Source organism: Pristiophorus japonicus, chromosome 16, assembly GCF_044704955.1.
Source record: "Pristiophorus japonicus isolate sPriJap1 chromosome 16, sPriJap1.hap1, whole genome shotgun sequence".
Taxonomy (NCBI): Eukaryota; Metazoa; Chordata; class Chondrichthyes; family Pristiophoridae; genus Pristiophorus; species Pristiophorus japonicus.
In genome coordinates, this window is record NC_091992.1 from 109,301,837 (window position 1) to 109,322,911 (window position 21,075).

The following is a 21,075-nucleotide window of genomic DNA, read 5'->3' on the forward strand; positions in this document are numbered from 1 at the left end:
AGTAAGCATTTTGCTCCAGATAGTATAGCTTGCTGAGACCCGGGGTACATTTCTCTCTGTGCAAACAAAGAAAGACAGGATCGGTTCAAGTCAGCATGGATTTATGAAAGGGAAATCATGCTTGACAAATTTTCTGGAACTTTTTGAGGATGTAACTAGTAGAGTGGACAAGGGAGAACCAGTGGATGTAGTGTATTTGGACTTTGAAAAGGCTTTCGACAAGGTCCCACACAAGAGATTGGTATGCAAAATCAAAGCACATGGTATTGGGAGTAATAAACTGACATCGATAGAGAACTGGTTGGCAGACAGGAAGCAGAGAGTCGGGATAAATGGGTCCTTTTCAGAATGGCAGGCAGTGACTAGTGGAGTGCCGCAGGGCTCAGTGCTGGGATCCCAGCTCTTTACAATATACATCAATGATCTGGATGAAGGAATTGAGTGTAATATCCCCAAGTTTGCAGATGACACTAAACTGGGTGGCGGTGTGAGCTGTGAGGGGGATGCTAGGAGGCTGCAGAGTGACTTGGACAGGTTAGGTGAGTGGGCAAATGCATGGCAGATGCAGTATAATGTGGATAAATGTGAGGTTATCCACTTTGGGGGAAAAAACGTGAAGACAGATTATTATCTGAATGGCGGAAGATTAGGAAAAGGGGAGGTGCAACGAGACCTGGGTGTCATGGTTCATCAGTCATTGAAAGTTGGCATACAGGTACAGCAGGCAGTGAAGAAGGCAAATGGTATGTTGGCCTTCATTGCTAAGGGATTTGAGTGTAGGAGCAGGGAGGTCTTACTGCAGTTGTGCAGGGCCTTGGTGAGGCGTCACCTGGAATATGGTGTTCAGTTTTGATCTCCTAATCTGAGGAAGGACGTTCTTGCTGTTGAGGGAGTTCAGCGAAGGTTCACCAGACTGATTCCCGGGATGGCAGGACTGACATATGAGGAGAGACTGGATCAACTGGGCTTTTATACATTGGAGTTTAGAAGGATGAGAGGGGATCTCATAAGAATATATAAGATTCTGACGGGACGGGACAGGTTAGATGCGGGTAGAATGTTCCTGATGTTGGGGATGTCCAGAACCAGGAGACACAGTCTTAGGATAAGGGGTAGGTCATTTAGGACTGAGATGAGGAGAAACTTCTTCACTCAGAGAGTTGTTAACCTGTGGAATTCCCTGCCACAGAGAGTTGTTGATGCTAGTTCATTGGATATATTCAAGAGGGAGTTAGATATGGCCCTTACGCATTTAGCTAGGAGCTAAATTAGCTAGGCCCTTTAGCTAGGAGCTAAATTAAAAAGTAGGACCTCAAAAGTAGTAATCTCGGGATTGCTACCAGTGCCACGTGCTAGTCAGAGTAGGAATCGCAGGATAGCTCAGATGAATACGTGGCTTGAGCAATGGTGCAGCAGGGAGGGATTCAAATTCCTGGGGCATTGGAACCGGTTCTGGGGGAGGTGGGACCAGTACAATCCGGACGGTCTGCACCTGGGCAGAATCGGAACCAATGTCCTCGGGGGAGTGTTTGCTAGTGCTGTTGGGGAGGAGTTAAACTAATATGGCAGGGGGATGGGAACCAATGCAGGGAGATAGAGGGAAACAAAAAGGAGGCAAAAACAAAAGACAGAAAGGAGATGAGGAAAAGTGGAGGGCAGAGAAACCCAAGGCAAAGAACAAAAAGGGCCATTGTACAGCAAAATTCTAAAAGGACAGAGGGTGTTAAAAAAACAAGCCTAAAGGCTTTGTGTCTTAATGCAAGGAGTATCCGCAATAAGGTGGATGAATTAACTGTGCAAATAGATGTTAACAAATATGATGTGATTGGGATTACGGAGACGTGGCTCCAGGATGAGCAGGGCTGGGAACTCAACATGCAGGGGTATTCAACATTCAGGAAGGATAGAATAAAAGGAAAAGGAGGTGGGGTAGCATTGCTGGTTAAGGAGGAGATTAAGGCAATAGTTAGGAAGGACATTAGCTTGGATGATGTGGAATCTATATGGGTAGAGCTGCAGAACACCAAAGGGCAAAAAACGTTAGTGGGAGTTGTGTACAGACCTCCAAACAGTAGTAGTGATGTTGGGGAGGGCATCAAACAGGAAATTAGGGGTGCGTGCAATAAAGGTGCAGCAGTTATAATGGGTGACTTTAATATGCACATAGATTGGGCTAACCAAACTGGAAGCAATACGGTGGAGGAGGATTTTCTGGAGTGCATAAGGGATGGTTTTTTAGACCAATATGTCGAGGAACCAACTAGGGGGGAGGCCATCTTAGACTGGGTGTTATGTAATGAGAAAGGATTAATTAGCAATCTCGTTGTGCGAGGCCCCTTGGGGAAGAGTGACCATAATATGGTGGAATTCTGCATTAGGATGGAGAATGAAACAGTTAATTCAGAGACCATGGTCCAGAACTTAAAGAAGGCTAACTTTGAAGGTATGAGGCGTGAATTGGCTGAGATGGATTGGCGAATGATACTTAAGGGGTTGACTGTGGATGGGAAATGGCAGACATTTAGAGACCGCATGGATGAACTACAACAATTGTACATTCCTGTCTGGCATAGAAATAAAAAAGGGAAGGTGGCTCAACCGTGGCTATCAAGGGAAATCAGGGATAGTATTAAAGCCAAGGAAGTGGCATACAAATTGGCCAGAAATAGCAGCGAACCTGGGGACTGGGAGAAATTTAGAACTCAGCAGAGGAGGACAAAGGGTTTGATTAGGGCAGGGAAAATGGAGTATGAGAAGAAGCTTGCAGGGAACATTAAGACGGATTGCAAAAGTTTCTATAGATATGTAAAGAGAAAAAGGTTAGTAAAGACAAATGTAGGTCCCCTGCAGTCAGAATCAGGGGAAGTCATAACGGGGAACAAAGAAATGGCGGACCAATTGAACAAGTACTTTGGTTCGGTATTCACGAAGGAGGACACGAACAACCTTCCGGTTATAAAAGGGGTCGGGGGGTCTAGTAAGGAGGAGGAACTGAGGGAAATCCTTATTAGCCGGGAAATTGTGTTGGGGAAATTGATGGGATTGAAGGCCGATAAATCCCCAGGGCCTGATGGACTGCATCCCAGAGTACTTAAGGAGGTGGCCTTGGAAATAGTGGATGCGTTGACAGTCATTTTCCAATATTCCATTGACTCTGGATCAGTTCCTATGGAGTGGAGGGTAGCCAATGTAACCCCACTTTTTAAAAAAGGAGGGAGAGAGAAAACAGGGAATTATAGACCGGTCAGCCTGACATCGGTAGTGGGTAAAATGATGGAATCAATTATTAAGGATGTCATAGCAGTGCATTTGGAAAGAGGTGACATGATAGGTCCAAGTCAGCATGGATTTGTGAAAGGGAAATCATGCTTGACAAATCTTCTGGAATTTTTTGAGGATGTTTCCAGTAGAGTGGATAAGGGAGAACCAGTTGATGTGGTATATTTGGACTTTCAGAAGGCGTTCGACAAGGTCCCACACAAGAGATTGATGTGCAAAGTTAGAGCACATGGGATTGGGGGTAGTGTACTGACATGGATTGAGAACTGGTTGTCAGACAGGAAGCAAAGAGTAGGAGTAAATGGGTACTTTTCAGAATGGCAGGCAGTGACTAGTGGGGTACCGCAAGGTTCTGTGCTGGGGCCCCAGCTGTTTACACTGTACATTAATGATTTAGATGAGGGGATTAAATGTAGTATCTCCAAATTTGCGGATGACACTAAGTTGGGTGGCAGTGTGAGCTGCGAGGAGGATGCTGTGAGGCTGCAGAGCGACTTGGATAGGTTAGGTGAGTGGGCAAATGCATGGCAGATGAAGTATAATGTGGATAAATGTGAGGTTATCCACTTTGGTGGTAAAAACAGAGAGACAGACTATTATCTGAATGGTGACAGATTAGGAAAAGGGGAGGTGCAAAGAGACCTGGGTGTCATGGTACATCAGTCATTGAAGGTTGGCATGCAGGTGCAGCAGGCGGTTAAGAAAGCAAATGGCATGTTGGCCTTCATAGCGAGGGGATTTGAGTACAGGGGCAGGGAGGTGTTGCTACAGTTGTACAGGGCATTGGTGAGGCCACACCTGGAGTATTGTGTACAGTTTTGGTCTCCTAACCTGAGGAAGGACATTCTTGCTATTGAGGGAGTGCAGCGAAGGTTCACCAGACTGATTCCCGGGATGGCGGGACTGACCTATCAAGAAAGACTGGATCAACTGGGCTTGTATTCACTGGAGTTCAGAAGAATGAGAGGGGACCTCATAGAAACATATAAAATTCTGACAGGGTTAGACAGGTTAGATGCAGGAAAAATGTTCCCAATGTTGGGGAAGTCCAGAACCAGGGGTCACAGTCTAAGGATAAGGGGTAAGCCATTTAGGACCGAGATGCGGAGGAACTTCTTCACCCAGAGAGTGGTGAACCTGTGGAATTCTCTACCACAGAAAGTTGTTGAGGCCAATTCACTAAATATATTCAAAAAGGAGTTAGATGAGGTCCTTACTGCTAGGGGGATCAAGGGGTATGGCGAGAAAGCAGGAATGGGGTACTGAAGTTGAATGTTCAGCCATGAACTCATTGAATGGCGGTGCAGGCTAGAAGGGCCGAATGGCCTACTCCTGCACCTATTTTCTATGTTTCTATGTTTCTATAAAGATATCAAGGGGTATAGAGAGAAAGCAGGAAAGGGGTACTGAGGGAATGATCAGCCATGATCTTATTGAATGGTGGTGCAGGCTCGAAGGGCCTACTCCTGCACCTATTTTCTGTGGCCCCAAGTTTCGGGCCGTGCCTAAAACGGCGCAGCCCTGACCTGACCCGTTTTTCGCGCTCGAAAGTGTGCTGAAAAAAAACTCCGATATTCTCTGGCTCTTCGCAGGTCTTCAGCAGCTTGGCGCGGTGCGCACAGAACAGTGGGGGGCGGAGCCAGACACTCGCGACGATTCTACAAGCAGTGGGGGGTGGGCCTAATTTAAATAAGGCAACGTCGTGCCGGCAACCCTGCGCGTGCGCGTTGGAGCGTGCACGCACGTGCAGTGGGAAATAAACATTGGCACTCGGCCATTTTTAAAGGGACTGGAGAAAAAGTGAAGATTTGTCTCTTGGACCCCTGAAAAGGCATGTGATTTAATTTTAGTGATTTTTTTTGTGTGTGAAGGAGTGCTTTTAGCAGCACTGTTGAATAAATCACCTGCTGAAATCAGTGACTGCAGCTTTTCACTGCTAAACTTGCAGAACAGGTGCTGCATTGGTGCATGCAAATTAAGGACTGTGTGTTTGGAGAAATAAGAGTGTCAATTCAACTTTGCAATGGATCAACGCCCACCAAGAACAAAGAATTTCTTACATGAGGAAGTGGAGATATGAGTCAAGGTAATTGAGCAGAGAAGGCAGGAGCTAGATACCAGCAACAGAGGTCGCATAAAAGTGCCACCAAAAGAAATGAAGAAACGCTGGAACCAAGTTGCAGAAGATTACTGCGCAGTGGTGCATACCAGGAGATCTGGAAGTCAGTGTAAAAAGAAATGGCACGACCTTGGTCAAGTAGTTAGTGTAAGTAATATTTCCCATTTTTAATTTAATCGGAATTGTAACCTGGCTATCTGTATGTCCCACCTTGCAGAAAGACACACTCTGTAAAAAGTTATATTTTACTCCTTGCAGAAGAAATTGGCCCACAACAAAAGGGAAGCAAGTCGGACAGGAGGAGACATGCCCAATCTGCATCCACTGACACCCTTGGAACAAAGGGTAGCTGCTATGATGAGTCGTACATGGAGAAAAGCAATCGGTACAGCACAAGCTGGGCCCGCACGCGAGGAAGAGGGTAAGTCCTGAAAATGCATCGTGGCCCTTTAAATCAACCTGCTGCCTGGCCTGCTATGTGTGAGAGTACTCATGCCACCCACCCGGCCCCCTCCCTTGCTGTTAAGCATTTGACTGTTCTGATGTATTTTGCAGAACATGATGATGATGATGATGATGACGATGCTGCTGCTGCCAACCCTGAGGATCCTGAGGATACAGAACAAGAACCAGTACAACCAGCTGCAGACGAACCAGACTGGATGATGGCAGCGATGACTGAAATGTCTGCAGGGGAGAGCTTCCAAATTAATGTTTATGAGCCCCCATCAAGGGGCATCAGAGCTTCAACCCCTAGCATAGGTTTTGGTTCCACCTTCCATGGTTTTGATTCCGATGTTGCTGGTCTCAGTGGTGCTGCTGGTATAATACAGCATTCTACAGTCAGTGCACTACCGTCCCAGCCTGCGCCTCCCTCTCGCATAGGTTCTGGTTGCACCTTCTATGGTTTTGATTCCGACGTTGCAGGTCCCAGTGCTGCTGGTGATATCATGGAGCAGTTTACACCCATTCGTCCAACATCCCAGCCCACGCCGGTCTCTCTAGTACTGTCGTCTGCAACACAGAGCGTCCCACAGTCCCAGCCCGCGCCTCCCTGTGTAGTGGTGCCGTTTGGAACACCGAACGTCCCACCGTCCGTGCCCGCGCCTCCCAGTGCAGTGGTGCCACGAGGCAGACCCAGGCAGAGGAGAAGGAGATTGGAGACACGCTCTCCTGAGATGCAGCGTGCAACAGATGCGGCTCAGGTTGTGGCATTGGGCATGGAGACCAATGAGCTTACCCGATCACTCATCGGTGGCGTCAATGCAGTGGGTGAAGAGTTGACGGTCCTGACGGGAGAAATAGCAGTAATGACACGGGAACTTAGGGAGGGAATGTCCGAGGGAGTGCAATAGACGGCACAGGCCGTCAGGGAGGGCATGCAAGTGTCGGCACAGGCCGTCAGGGAGGGCCTGGTTGAGGTAGCTGCTGCAATAATAAGGGCACACAGCCCAGCCAATCAAATGACACTCCCATGAAGAAGTGAACATTCACTGAGATATGGATGAGAGATGGTTGCAGCCTTTCTTTGCTGCTTTTGTTCTTGTTCTTGATGTAGCTGTAGTAGCGTTTTTCAAATTGAAATTGTTTTGTAACTTTACAACTTATAAGTGATCTTAGGGTTTTTAAGTGATCTTATAGTGTAAATGCTCTCATGTTTTGTATCTTATTTAATTTTGCACCTAAAAAGTGATCCTGAAGTTTAAGTGATCTTAAGAGTGTAAGATTTTTCACATTGAGATTGTTTTGTAACTTTTGTAACTTTACAAGTTTATAAGTGATCTTAAATTCTTTAAATGATCTTCAAGAGTCATATTAAAAAGTATAGTTTGATACAACAAATATTTTATTACAGTGACGTTAACTTTTCAATAAAATATTTTTTCATTAAAACTGTTTCATGTTCCATTAACACAACACAACGTAGGAACAACTGCAAAGAATAAACATGTCCATATGCAAAAGTGGTCGCAGAGCCCTCAGGCATCAGTAGTTGAAGCGTTCACGGATGAGCTGCTGGCGCAAGGCTCGAGCAATCGTTAAAGGGGCACGATGGACAGCCCTCCTCCGACCTCGTGCTCCGGCATCAGGCACTTGCATGCTTTCCAGATCGTCGTTATCTTCCACATCCTGCTGTTCCGTAATATTATCATCATGCACTGGACACTCACGTAGGTCTTCTCGTTCCACTACCAGCTCCTACTTCCTCATGATGGCTAAGTTATGGAGCATGCAGCACACAACAGTGAAGTGACCGACAATCTGAGGAGAGTATAGCAAGTGTCTTCCAGAATGGTCCAGGCATCGGAATCGCTGTTTCAATGTGCCAATGGTCCTCTCAATGATGCTGCGCGTCGCAATGTGCGCCATGTTGTATTGATGGTCAGCTTCTGTCCGTGTCACGCGTAGGGGCGTCATGAGCCAGGTGGTCAGGCCGTACCCTTTGTCTCCCAGTAGCCAGCTCTGCCCTTCTGGCTGCTGCTCAAACATGTCAGATAGAACGCTGTCACGTAGGGTGAATGCATCGTGGGTGCTGCCAGGGTATCTCGCATCGACTGACATGATGCGCTGTTTGTCGTCACACACGAGCTGCACATTGATAGAGTGGAAACCTTTCCTATTTCGGTACTGCTCAGAATCCTCCACAGGTGCTCGCAAGGCTATGTGGGTACAATCAATGCAGCCCTGTACCTTTGGGAAGCTGGCAATCCTGAAGAAGCCCACAGCCCTCTCATGGATTGCTTGTGCGATCATTGGGAAATTGATGAAGTCATTCCTTCGTGCATACAGTGCAGCCGTGACCTGGTAAATGCAGCCATGTATTGCACGTTGAGAGATGGCACACACATCTTCAGTTGTCGCCTGAAACGATCCCGAGGCATAGAAAGAAAGTGCAGCTATTACCTTCACTGCAACAGACAGGGCAGTTGGCGTTCTGCTTCTGGGCTGCAAATCTGCTCTCAGCACATCACAGATCTCAGCGACAACTTCTCCACGGAAATGCAGCCTTTTGACACAATCACCCTTGCTCATGTCCAGGTACGAGCGCCTGGCTCAATATTGTCGATGTGGGTAAGGTCTCCTGCCCATCAACCTACGGGCTATGACGTTCCTGGTGCGGTGAGCTCTAATCAATTCTCTCCTATGCATTGTATAATTCGTGGTGTTGACAATGCAACACCCATTCTGCAAATTTAAGTTTAAAAGTCTCTATGTGGCTGCCTCTCCCTGTCCTTGGCCTAAGGGCCTCAGTCTCCCTTGCAGCTCGAAGGCTGCTTGATTGCTGTGTCTTTGGCTGCCGTCCAGTCACTGACGATGCCCCTATCCCGTGGTCAAATGGCCTCAGACCCCCTCACAGCTCGAAGGCTGCTTGATTGCTGTATCTTCGGCTGCCGTCCAGCCACTGACGCCGCCCGTATCGCGTGGCCGAATGGCCTTAGTCCCCTTCGCAGCACGAAGGCTGCTTGCTGTATCTTCGGCTGCCGACCAGCCACTGACGCGCCCCTATTCCGTGGCCGAATGGCCTCAGTCCCCTTCGCAGCTCGAAAGCTACTTGCTGTATCTTCGGCTGCCGTCCAGCCACTGATGGAAGGAAGGCCTGCCTGAAGCACCGCAGCTCGAAGGCTGCTTGCTGCCGCTGTTTGGGCTGCCGTCGAGACACTGACGCCGCCCCTGTCTCCAACATAGAAGGGCTGCCTGAAGCACCGCAACTCGAAGGCTGCTGCTGCTTCACACAGGTAGGAACATTGAATATTTAATCTTTGCTTTGTTGAGACATTTTTATTCAGGTTGGATCTTTATTTGTATAAGTATGACTGTTGAATGATTGTAGAATTTAATTACTTCCCTTCCCCCCCCCCCCCCCCCCCACCCCTCGTTCCCTACGCCTGATTTGTAAAGTGTAGACAAGGTTTTTTCGAGCAGACAAAAATCTTCACTTACTCCATTCTAAGTTAGTTTGGAGTAAGCTTTCACTGCCTAAACTTTGAAAACAAGCGTAAGTGGTCAGACACGCCCCCTTTTGAAAAAAAATTCTGTTCCAAAGTGAAACTGTTCTAACTGACTAGAACTGGAGCAAACTAAATGCCGAGAATTGCAATTTCTAAGATACTCCATTCTAAACCAGTTGCTCCAAAAAAAACAGGAGCAACTCAGGCCGAAACTTGGGCCCTATGTTTCTATGTTTAACTAAACTGTGATTGGCTACAGTGACAGTTCAGTAAAACCTTGGAGAGCTTCACCACTGGGAGTAAGTTGTCAGTCTGTTTAAAGAAAAATATCACCCTCTTTGAATTGTTTCTAAGTTGAGGAAAGCTGTTTCAGAGCAATAAGCTTCAACAGGCACATTGCTAACATTAACAAGCAATGAACAGATTTTTTAGACAATGGAGCAAAAGCAGATTTCTTCACTAATTTATGCACTGCACCTTTTCTGCTTATACCATGATGAAAATGTAGGTGAGAGCATTTACATCAAAATACTTATTTCAGAATGGAGAGACCAATTCTTATCGCATGCAGCAAAAGAATCATGCATCAAATATACCTCACCCCACTAATTCCATCCTTCCCCAGAATATGGGTGCTGGAGGGCATGGGGACTGGTTATGCTGCTACACACATTCTTATTATGGTCCAGTAACCAGCCTGTCTGGTCCTTAACACTTCGAGGGATAAACAACTGCCTTTGACGACATTCTGTTTAAGTGCACGACAGGAATTACAAAGGTCACACAAATAATTTCGGAAATCACTGCCACATTTGATTGGAGCAGCCAGGCAAATCTGAAATTGGGAGAAAGAAATCTGGGCCAATTTGAAAGTTAAGGATACACACTATGATCTGGGTTATAAACGATTTGCACCACTCGATGTTACGGGAGTAACTTTCTGAACCCACGCTCCTGGCACAGAGCTCCGCTGTCGAGAGTCACACTGGGAATTTAGGGGCGTGCTCCTCCTCACAGTTTTAAGTGTCAGCTGTAGCTCAGTGGGTAGCGCACTCGCCTCTGAGTCAGAAGGTTGTGGGTTCAAGTTCCACTCCAGGACTTAAGCACAAACATCTAGGCTGACACCCCCAGTGTAGTGCTGAGAGAGTGCTGCACTGTCGGAGGTGCCGTCTTTCGGCTAAACGAGGTCCCGTCTGCTCTCTCAGGTGGACGTAAAAGATTCCATGGCACTATGTCAAAGAAGAGCAGAGAAGTTATCCCTGGTGTCCTGGTCAATATTTATCCCTCAACCAAAATTACAAAAAGCAGTTTATCTGCTCAGTATCACATTGCTGTTTGTGGGAGCTTGCTGTGTGCAAATTGGCTGCCGTGTTTCCCACATTACAACAGTGACTACACTCCAAAAGTACTTCATTGGCTGTAAAGTACTTTGACACGTCTGGTGGCCATGACAGGCATTATGTAAATGCAAGTCTTTCTTTCTTTAAATCAATTAAAATTAATGGCAGTGTGCGCCGCACACTCTTTCCCCTGGGGATGGTCATGTATTCATAAAATGACCCCTTATTGCAACTATCCAAAAGTGTCATCCATAACAAAGTTTTGGACAATGAGAGGAATCATCGAACAACAATGATTAAAATGTGCAAGCTATCAATGTATATTCAGAATTAACTCGATCAGGCAACTGGAATGGGATTTTAAAATGTCAACAAACTTAATTAAGATTTTTAAAGCTGCCAAGTCGCTCGTTTTGTTTTAAAAGCCAACAGGGATGATTTTCATTGGGAGTGCGAGTCAGATGGTGGGCGGGGCACACGCAGAGGAGTCAGCAGGGACCCAATCCATTGTGTCAGAGTCCCCATTCTAATGTCGTTGCTGTACTCCCAGCGTGCAACACTCTCCCCAGCATGCAGCCCACTGATCTGGGGCCGGCCAATCAGACGGGGTGGCCAGATGTGAAGGGCCTACAATAAGCACTTTAAAAGGATCGGGAGTTCTTTTTTAAAAAATCCGGCAGCAAGTACATTAACTTTGGAAACCTTTAAAGCTCAAAACCCACAAGCGACTGCCACAACAATGTGTCTCAAGCTTCCATCCAGCATTAACCGACCACAGCCGGAGATCTTTTTAATGCATGTTGACAATGACTTCCTCTGAACTTGTACTGCCCACATTTCATGGATAGGAGCAGGAACTGGCAGAGAAAATGGTGTTGACAAAACGAGCGACTTGGCAGCTTTAAAAATCTTAATTAAGTTTGTTGACATTTTAAAATCCCATTCCAGTTGCCTGATCGAGTTAATTCTGAATATACATTGATAGCTTGCACATTTTAATCATTGTTGTTCGATGATTCCTCTCATTGTCCCAAACTTTGTTATGGATGACACTTTTGGATAGTTGCAATAAGGGGTCATTTTATGAATTCATGACCATCCCCAGGGGAAAGAGTGTGCGGCCCACACTGCCATTAATTTTAATTGATTAGGTCATCAGACTCCGATCAGCATACATTGATTTGGCTCCCACTTGTTTCCAGCGGGAACTTTGACCGTCTGGATCGCGGTCCTCCTGAAAATGGGGCCAAACAGGAATTCAGCAGTAAGTTAGTGCCTCATTCTATGCACTATTTTGGTCCAGCTTCTGCCATGTTTCTAAGCACAAATGGGGCTGTAGGGACGTGAAAATCACCCCCAAACAGCCAGTATGCCAACCTTCAGAATAAACACAGCTCCATATGTTTCAACAATTTGGCCCTCTTGCCAATCACGAATGTCACTCAACTTCTTGACCATCTATATTGTTTCTAAGAAAATTAACCCAACTCTCCGTTAACCTAGTATAGTATTTAGCTAATATTAGATACACAGTAGAGCGATCATGAATAATATCACAGTACTACAACATAATACCAGCCACGAATTAACATTATCTTATCCTGTGCCTGTGGCTCTGCTTTCCAGGGTATGCACAAGTGAGGATATTAAATACAAGGAAGAAAGAACATTATTTTGTAGAATAGTTTGATGATATGAAGATGTACCATTCTGTTGAAATAAATATGGGTATTGGATTTCCTTTTTTTTTGTAAACCGGTAAGAAAAACTTGTAATATTACTGATCAGTTCATGGATTTAGACAACAATTATCCTATTCATCCATCTATAACTAAACAGTAGCAGTCAAGGACACAGGGCCAGGAATTTATAGCAATCTGGTGACAGAAATGTGCTGGAATACACTGCATTCAAAGCTGTTGTTCTTTTCTGGTCATTGGTTGTATAAATACAATGAACAATGAGACCCTGGGACAAGGAATACATTCTACGATAAGTAGATCTTTAAAGTCCACTTTTGACCTCTTCAATCATGGCCTGCCTGTTAAGTAAAATTGTCTTTTTTTACATTCCTAGGAAAATTACTCAACATTTATTGTTATCCGACTCTCACATCAGTTACTTGCTCCCCTTCATTTCCCGCAATATATCAAGAAATGCTTCTTTGCTTGTGGGACTAGAAATGTACTGATTTAGCAAACGGTCCTAGATGAATTCTAAAATCATGCCCCACAGACATTAGTTTTATTCCAGCCCACCTTGGGATTATTTAAATCACCCAATATTATTGCCCTGTTGTTCTTGCATATCTCTCAGAACTGTCTGCGGATCATTGCCACTCTTTAGTGGCCTGTAATGTATTTCAAGAATTGTACCATTTCCCTTCCTAGTTCTTAAACAAACTATATGGATTTTAATTGGTGCAATCCCTAGTACATCCTTAAATTCTAGCATTGTGATTGAATCCTAACACTGCCACCCCACCCACCTTTTCCTTCGCCAAATCCTGAAAATGTTAGAACTGGGAATATTAAATTGCTAGTTCTGTCCAAGCTTATGCCACACCTCTATCATAGCAACAGTATCATCTTACTTCATAGTGTCAGCTGTGGCTCAGTGGGTAGCACCCTCGCCTCTGAATCAGAAGGTTGTCGGTTCAAGTCCCACTCCAGAGACTCAAAAATCTAGGCTGATGCTCCAGTGCAGTGCTGAGGGAGTGTGACACTGTCAGAGGTGCTGTCTTTCAGATGAGATGTTAAACTGAGGTCCCGACTGCCCTCTCAGCTGGATGTAAAAGATCTTATGGCACTATTTCGAAGAAGAGCAGGGGAGTTATCCCCAGTGTCCTGGCCAATATTTGTCCCACAATCAACATCACTAAAACAGATTATCTGGTCATTATTGCATTGCTGTTTGTGGGATCTTGCTAGGCGCAAATTGCCTGTTGCATTTCTGACATTGCAACAGTGACTATACTTCAAAAAATCCTTCATTGGCTGTAAAGCATTTTGAGACATCTGGTGGGCGTGAAATGTCCTATATACATGCAAGTTTTTTTTTCTTTAATTATTAATGATTCTATCTACCCAATTTTATTTTGACTACTTTGTGCATGCACATACATACCTTGCAATCCTGACTCCAATTTGTTTGAAAAACGGACCCTTACTCTTTTTCCTGGCTTTCTCATTTTTTATATCCCTTGCCCCTTCAACAACAATGTTTTTATAGAAAACATAGAAACATAGAAAATAGGTACAGGAGTCGGCCATTCGGCCCTTCGAGCCAACTCCGCCATTCAATGAATTCATGGCTGAACATGCAACTTCAGTACCCCATTCCTGCTTTCTTGCCATACCCCTTGATGCCCCTAGTAGTAAGGACTTCATCTAACTTCTTTTTGAATATATTTAGTGAATTGGCCTCAACAACTTTCTGTGGTAGAGAATTCCACAGGTTCACCACTCTCTGGGTGAAGAAGTTTCTCCTCATCTCGGTCCTAAATGGCTTACCCCTTATTCTTAGACTGTGACCCCTGGTTCTGGACTTCCCCCAACATTGGGAACATTCTTCCTGCATCTAACCTGTCTAAACCCGTCAGAATTTTAAACATTTCTATTAGATCCCCTCTCATTCTTCTGAACTCCAGTGAATACAAGCCCAGTTGATCCAGTCTTTCTTGATCTGTCAGTTCCATCATCCCGGGAATCAGTCTGGTGAACCTTCGCTGCACTCCCTCAATAGCAAGAATATCCTTCCTCAAGTTTGGAGACCAAAACTGTACACAATACTCCAGGTGTGGCCCTGTACAACTGTAGTAACACCTCCCTGCCCCTGTACTCAAATCCCCTCGCTATGAAGGCCAACATGCCATTTGCTTTCTTAACTGCCTGCTGTACCTGCATGCCAACCTTCAATGACTGATGTACCATGACATCCAGGTCTCGTTGCACCTCCCCTTTTCCTAATCTGTCTCTCACTTTCTCATAGCCTGTTTCTTTCTCTTTCTTCTCTGTTAATATTTTCTCACAACTTATTCTATCGAAGGCTTGTGTGTCATCTCCAAGACCTTTATCAATCCTGCTGCCCCAGTGCAGGCCAAATCCTGGAACTTCTCCACACCCCATTATATAAGTTTAAATCCCTCCTCCCCCGTGCTCTATTTCTCCTCTCTGCAATATTGGTGTTGCTGCAGTTCTGTCCCTTCGGATAGCTTTCCCCATTCCCAAACTTGCTCCGATGCACAAAGGATATGAGCCCTACCTCCCTGCATCTGCACTGCATTCCTAATTTTCCCCTCCGTAATCAGTCTGGTGCATGTCAGTCGAGAGATTACCACCCTGTGGGTCATACTTTTCTATCTAGTGTCCCTAACTCTCTAAATGTCCTCTGTAAGACCTCAAACTACTATCTATGCCATTGGTTCGAATGTAGACCATGACATTTGGCTGCTTTGTCTCTCTTTTCAGAAGGGAGGGAGAGGGAGACCAAACTGCAGATGTCACCCACTTCTCTCGTTCCATATTATCCTGATGATTGACACTGTCCAGCAGGGTGATAACATGCCTCTTGGGTGATAACATGCTGGAGCCATGCCTTCTGTTGCCTAGGCCCTAAGCTCTGGAATTCCCCGCCTCAAACTCTCTCTTTCTCAATCTCTCTTTCCTCCTTCAAGATGCTTCTAAAGACCTACCTCTGACCAAGCTTTTGGTCACCTGCCCTAATTTCTCCTTATGTGGTTCGGTGTCAAATCTTTTGTCTCATAATACTCCTGCGAAGCGCCATAGGACGTTTCACTATGTTAAAGGCGCTATATAAATACAAGTTGTTATTGGTGTTGTGGAGAGTGCAATCGAGAAACCCCTCATCCTCTCTGATGCTGTGCAGTGTTACCCGACAGCTACTCGAGCACAGAGATCCTGTGCTCCAGATTGACTCTCACAATCATAACACTTAGTACGAATTTGCACTCCTGGATACAGTGAGGAACACACTCGACACACATCACCAGGGTTCCCTGCACTCTCATCCCTTTGTGCCGGACTTTAAAAAACGTTAATGATGTTAACCTGAACTGATTCCGGAGATGAGGGGGCTGACTTATGAGGAAAGGTTGAGTAGGTTGGGCCTCTACTCATTGGAATTCAGAAGAATGAGAGGTGATCTTATCGAAACGTATAAGATTATAAGGGGGCTTAACAAGGTGGATGCAGAGAGGATGTTTCCACTGATAGGGGAGACTAGAACTAGAGGGCATGATCTTAGAATAAGGAGCCGCCCATTTAAAACAGAAATGTGGAGGAATTTGTTCTCTCAGAGGGTTGTAAATCTGTGGAATTTGCTGCCTCAGAGAGCTGTGGAAGCTGGGTCATTGAATAAATTTAAGACAGAGATAGACAGTTTCTTAACTGATAAGGGAATAAGGGGTTATGGGGAGTGGGCAGGGAAGTGGACCTGAGTCCCTGATCGGATCAGCCACGATCGTATTAAATGGTGGAGCTGGCTCGAGGGGCCGTATGGCCTACTCCTGCTTCTATTTCTCATGTTCTTATGTTCTTATGTACAGGTGTAGTGTGCATAACATCCAAATATTTGACCAAGAATATTCTCTTGAGTCAAACATTCAATTAAACTTATCTACAATGTGACTTGACTCTGATTTCTTCACTTTCTGTGCAGCTGCTGCTGTCCACTGTGGGGACAGGATGTGTCATGGTTATCACTAAAACCTGACTTATCACAAAGGAAAGAATTTTTACAACTGCAATTGGGTGCAGATTATCTGTACATTGCAGCCTGCAACACGCACATTTGTTAAAAATAGTCGTACCCAAAATGTAATGGCCAGATATAAGAAAAGGGGTTGTTTATATAGAAAACATAAATCTGAGTAAGTTTTGATATCCTGGTGATTGCGATTTATACAACGATGTGAGTCATCAGTTATAACTAGCTGTCCATAATTCTTTGGACAAAAAATGTTCATGACGATGCAAATGGTGTAAATAAATGAGTACAGAGTTGGCTAATCAGAGGAGTGAGAAACAGTTGATAAACATTTACAAGAATAAAAATGAGAGAAAAGTGAGTAATAGAAAAAAAGAATATCTACCATTTGAATTTAGTTCACTCTTAATTATTTGCCATTTGATAAGTTTGCAACAGAGTTTCTGTGTAACTTTGAATATAGCAGGAATTCAGCTCATCTGAATATCAGAGAAATACAAACTCCCACATCGTATTAATAACTGCGACAAGGCTGTACTTGGCGATGATGTATTTATTTGTTGTACAAGTGTATGTGATTATTGAAAGCACCAATATATATTTTGGGAATCATTGAGTGTCTATTTTAAGAGGGGGAAGCGATTAATATAAGTTGTTTTATGTCTTGAAATGTGATTTTTCCTCAAGGTCTCTATGGTTCACACCCACTCTCCCACCCTAAAGTCTCCAATGTGGCCTCACAGAGTCGAAATGACGTTGTAAGCATCGTGAATCTCCGAAAACTTGGTCATTGCAATCCATCATCAATTATGAAGCACAGTTGCAGACAATGAGATAAAATGGCCATTTTAAACAGTCAGGTCAAGAACCAATGAAACATCTCTCAACTGCAGCAGCTGGATTTGCGCTACAGGCATCCCTGAACTCTGAACCCATAATCACTTAGGACGTGATTAGGAAGACAACACTGTAATTTAGAGGCTACTAGGATATTACAGAGCTATTTTTCTTTAATAATTATTACATCATGGTGGTATTTACGGTAATTTCCATCTTTCAAGTATCTATCTCCTTTGCAATATCTTGGAAAGAGGATTTTAAAAAAAAATCTTCAAAAAGCTTCTGGTCAAGCTGCCAGATACAATACCAGGCATCCTAGTGGAAGCAGCAATCAAGTGCAGCTGCTGTCATTAGCAAGGAAACTCCTCCGCCACCAAGCATGTATTCAAGCCAAGGCAATGCCATGGTAAAACGATAAATGATTGAGTGCAACAAGAGTGCACCGCAATTTCGCTCCACAAAGAAGGTCCGCTATGAAATCTTTTACGGTTTTGAAAGATGCTTGTGCGCTGTGATTTCTCAAAAGGAGGCTTGGGGTTCACATCAATGTCAAGAGAAAGGAGGACAAGTTCAGTCTGTGCAGCAATGAGGACAATTGCAAAGGAGGATTCATTTGTCTGAACTGGTAGATACCATTAGAGCTATTACAAAGTTAAATAGGCTTCATTATATTATTTATATAGAATTGTAATTTAGCATGGTTGTTCATTTTGGTCTCTGGTGAAGTAAATAATTACTCTCATTATTTTTTGAGGAACCAGAATAATAATTTCTTGCTCAGAAGTTTTAAATTGTCAATAATTTGCAGTCTTAATTTGTGAACAATTTGGGGGGAAATGGATTAAATTATACCGTAAGCATAAAAATGGGATTAATTTTTCCTCAGCAGCAATTGGTGCAACTGTTGTATAGCACGTCTGTATGTAATCGTTTAGCTGCATGGAGATCTCAATCAGAGGGGAAGACAGCAGGATTTTAAAAAAACCTTCAAATCTGAAGCTTTCCCAGGCCCAGGTAGCACGTTGCACTCACTTTGCATTCACCCAGGAACCTGGGGTAATTTCCCGGGACACAGACTGAAGCGCTGTCTCTGACGGAGGGCACAGGGGAGAAGTGGGGTCAAGGATGATTTTTCCATCATTGGAACTTGGATTCCGTTCCAACTTAGGCAGGAAGGATGAAGCTCTCTATAAAGTAGGGTGCGGTGGGCAGGTTTTGGAACACTACTTTTTCTTCTTGAGAAGCTAGGCCCAAATCCAGATGGGAGAGTGCCAGGCAGTATATGTCAGACCAGAGCTATTCACCTTTAAAGCTATCTCTGCACAATGAATTCAGTTCTCAAACTGTCTTAAAATATATTTAATTATCATCGTTGGAAACAACAACAGTTTATTTCAGTGTTTAAAGAATGAAGGTAAGAAACCCAGTTGCAATATACTGCATTAAAATGCAACCTTCATTTGGACAAGAGAGCCTTAATAGCCGACATTGCCCTGCGCTGAGTTTGGGGTGGTCAACTCGAATGAACTGATATTTTAGCGCCGGCGTGGAAAATGCCGCTACTGGCCTGGAATTCGCCTCTTTGAATAAAAAAATTGTTGGTTGCGGTAACAGGGCGTTCGCAAGGTACGACGCTCATCACTCCGCTCAGCACATCAGTGCCACACTGATGACATCAGCGCGACAGTGGACATGTCACGTTATGCTGACATGTCACAATGTTCCTCCCCTTCTTTTGAAGGGGAGGGCCGCTGCGAACTCTGCAGCCTTTTTAGTGGCACCCACTGGGCCACCAGGGAGGGTGTCAGCCGGGCCAGCGGCCCGGCACCCATGAGGGGGTGCCAGTCTGCATGTTGGCGGACTGGCAACACCAGCGGCAGCCATTGTCAGGCCGACTGTAAAGTCGGCCGACGGAAAAAGTATGCCGTCTGCCGTGCTACCACTTCCCCTTTAACCACAGCCTCTCACCCCGAGAAGCTGATGGTGGCATCACCCCACACTGACCTCGCATCTCGTGAGGCAATTTCCCCTCGAGGAGCGCAAAGGGGTTGGCGTGGGGCGATAAAGGGGTCGGCACGCACCGTGATTAATTCACCCTGGGGGGGGCGGAGGCATAGTCAGTTTTGTTGGCGGGAACAACTTCTAGTGGATGTTTTTTAAACTAGCTTAAATTGCGTTTAAAATTTCGCAATCTTTTGAGCTGGTTATGCAAATTTTGGGCGAATTACGGTGACAAAACCAGCACAAACGAGTAGAAACTCTACCCCCAATATGCTTGGTACCCTTCCCTGTTAGATTTGCCCTTTTCAGCAGCACTAATGCTTATAGCGGGCGCATTGGTGCTAATGCGATTTGCCTGCTGGACGGTTTATATTATTCTATCTTGTTTGTTTATAATCCTGGCGAGAACATTTTTTCTTTAAAGAGTATTTCAAAGAGTTCTGTTTATAACCCATTAATCTCCTCCGTCGCTGACTGTACCTGAACTCTCCTGTGCTAATCAGGTACATGGAGGTGCTGCTGGAACTCAGCGCTCGCTAATTCTGACCCGCTCCTACATGTCTCTCACTGAACATCCATTTCTGCACACAACAGTTTAACACACTGTAACTGATGACTTTGGCACTGACTATAATGGTGGCGGCAAATGGCTTGTGCTATTTGACCGATTTAAACGATTGCCCGATTTAAACGTGGACAGTTTAAACGCTGGGGACACTACCTGCATTTAATCGTCTAACCTGGATGGGAAGGAGATAAAGTACCATGCCTTTTATGCTGTTTTTCCAGGATTTCCATGCCTTTTATGCTGTTTTTCCAGGATTTCCATGGCTTTTCTGTCAAAGTTACAGTGGAAAATCAGGAATCCTCCGCAAGGAAATGAACCCACTTAGTATTGAAAACAGAATGTTTACCCTGTATTGATTGCTTTTCCTGTACTCGTAAAAAGTTCAATCAAAGCACCCGAGGAATCATGCATCTTATGTTTGAAATCCTCCTGTCACTTATATTTAAGTAATAGTTTTGTTAGTGTTTCCTAGCTTCCTGTTACAACTGCTATTAGTACGTGCGCCTATACAATCTGCTAGGAGTGCTATTATGCTGTATCCAATGGATCACGTCACCATGGCAATAATCTCAAAGACAACAAGCTGCAGTTTAGCAACCTGTGACTAAACCAATAGCAAGGAGGTTCAGTTGGGTGCGAGAGGATCTTATGTCAATGTTTACAGAAAAAGTGAAATTATAAACCTCTAAAATACATCTGATTTTTCTTTCTCCTACTTTTCAATTAAACTTAAACATAGGCTACCCCATCTCGACAGCCACACGTTCTCATGAGCCTCAAATTCACTTGAAACCAAGTTTAACCTAAACTCAAATCAATGGCACTCCATTCAATTTTTTGGCATCAATAGCCCATTTATAGTAGCAAATGGGTATTGAATAAGTACATGGCCAGCAGCTATAAATAGCCTGATTCACAGAAACGCAGCAGCTTTTCTTAAAAAAAGTACTCTGCAGTTATCAGCTGCTGTGTATGCATGCTGCACATACATATACGTGACATGCTGGCTTCCTTACAGCTTTAAAATGTGTTTCTCAATACTTTTTGCTCTCGGTACTTTGAATATTTACGATAGCGATACCATGTGCAGTAAGTGAAGGTAATTTTTTTTTAATTCATTCACAGGATGTAGCTGTCACTGGCAAGGCCAGCATTTGTTGCCAATCCCTAATTGCCCTCGAGAAGGTGATGGTGAGCCCACTTCTTGAACTGCTGTAGTCCGTGAGGAGAAGGTACTCCCACAGTGCTGTT

The 21,075-nt window shown here is 44.6% G+C and overlaps 1 protein-coding gene across 1 annotated transcript in view; it reads right to left on the bottom strand.

Annotated features, from left to right (window-relative positions):
• The window catches only part of kif19 (kinesin family member 19), a 243,767-nt gene that overhangs the window by 73,922 nt on the left and 148,770 nt on the right, over positions 1–21,075 (bottom strand). The gene's annotated exons all lie outside the window — the stretch shown is intronic.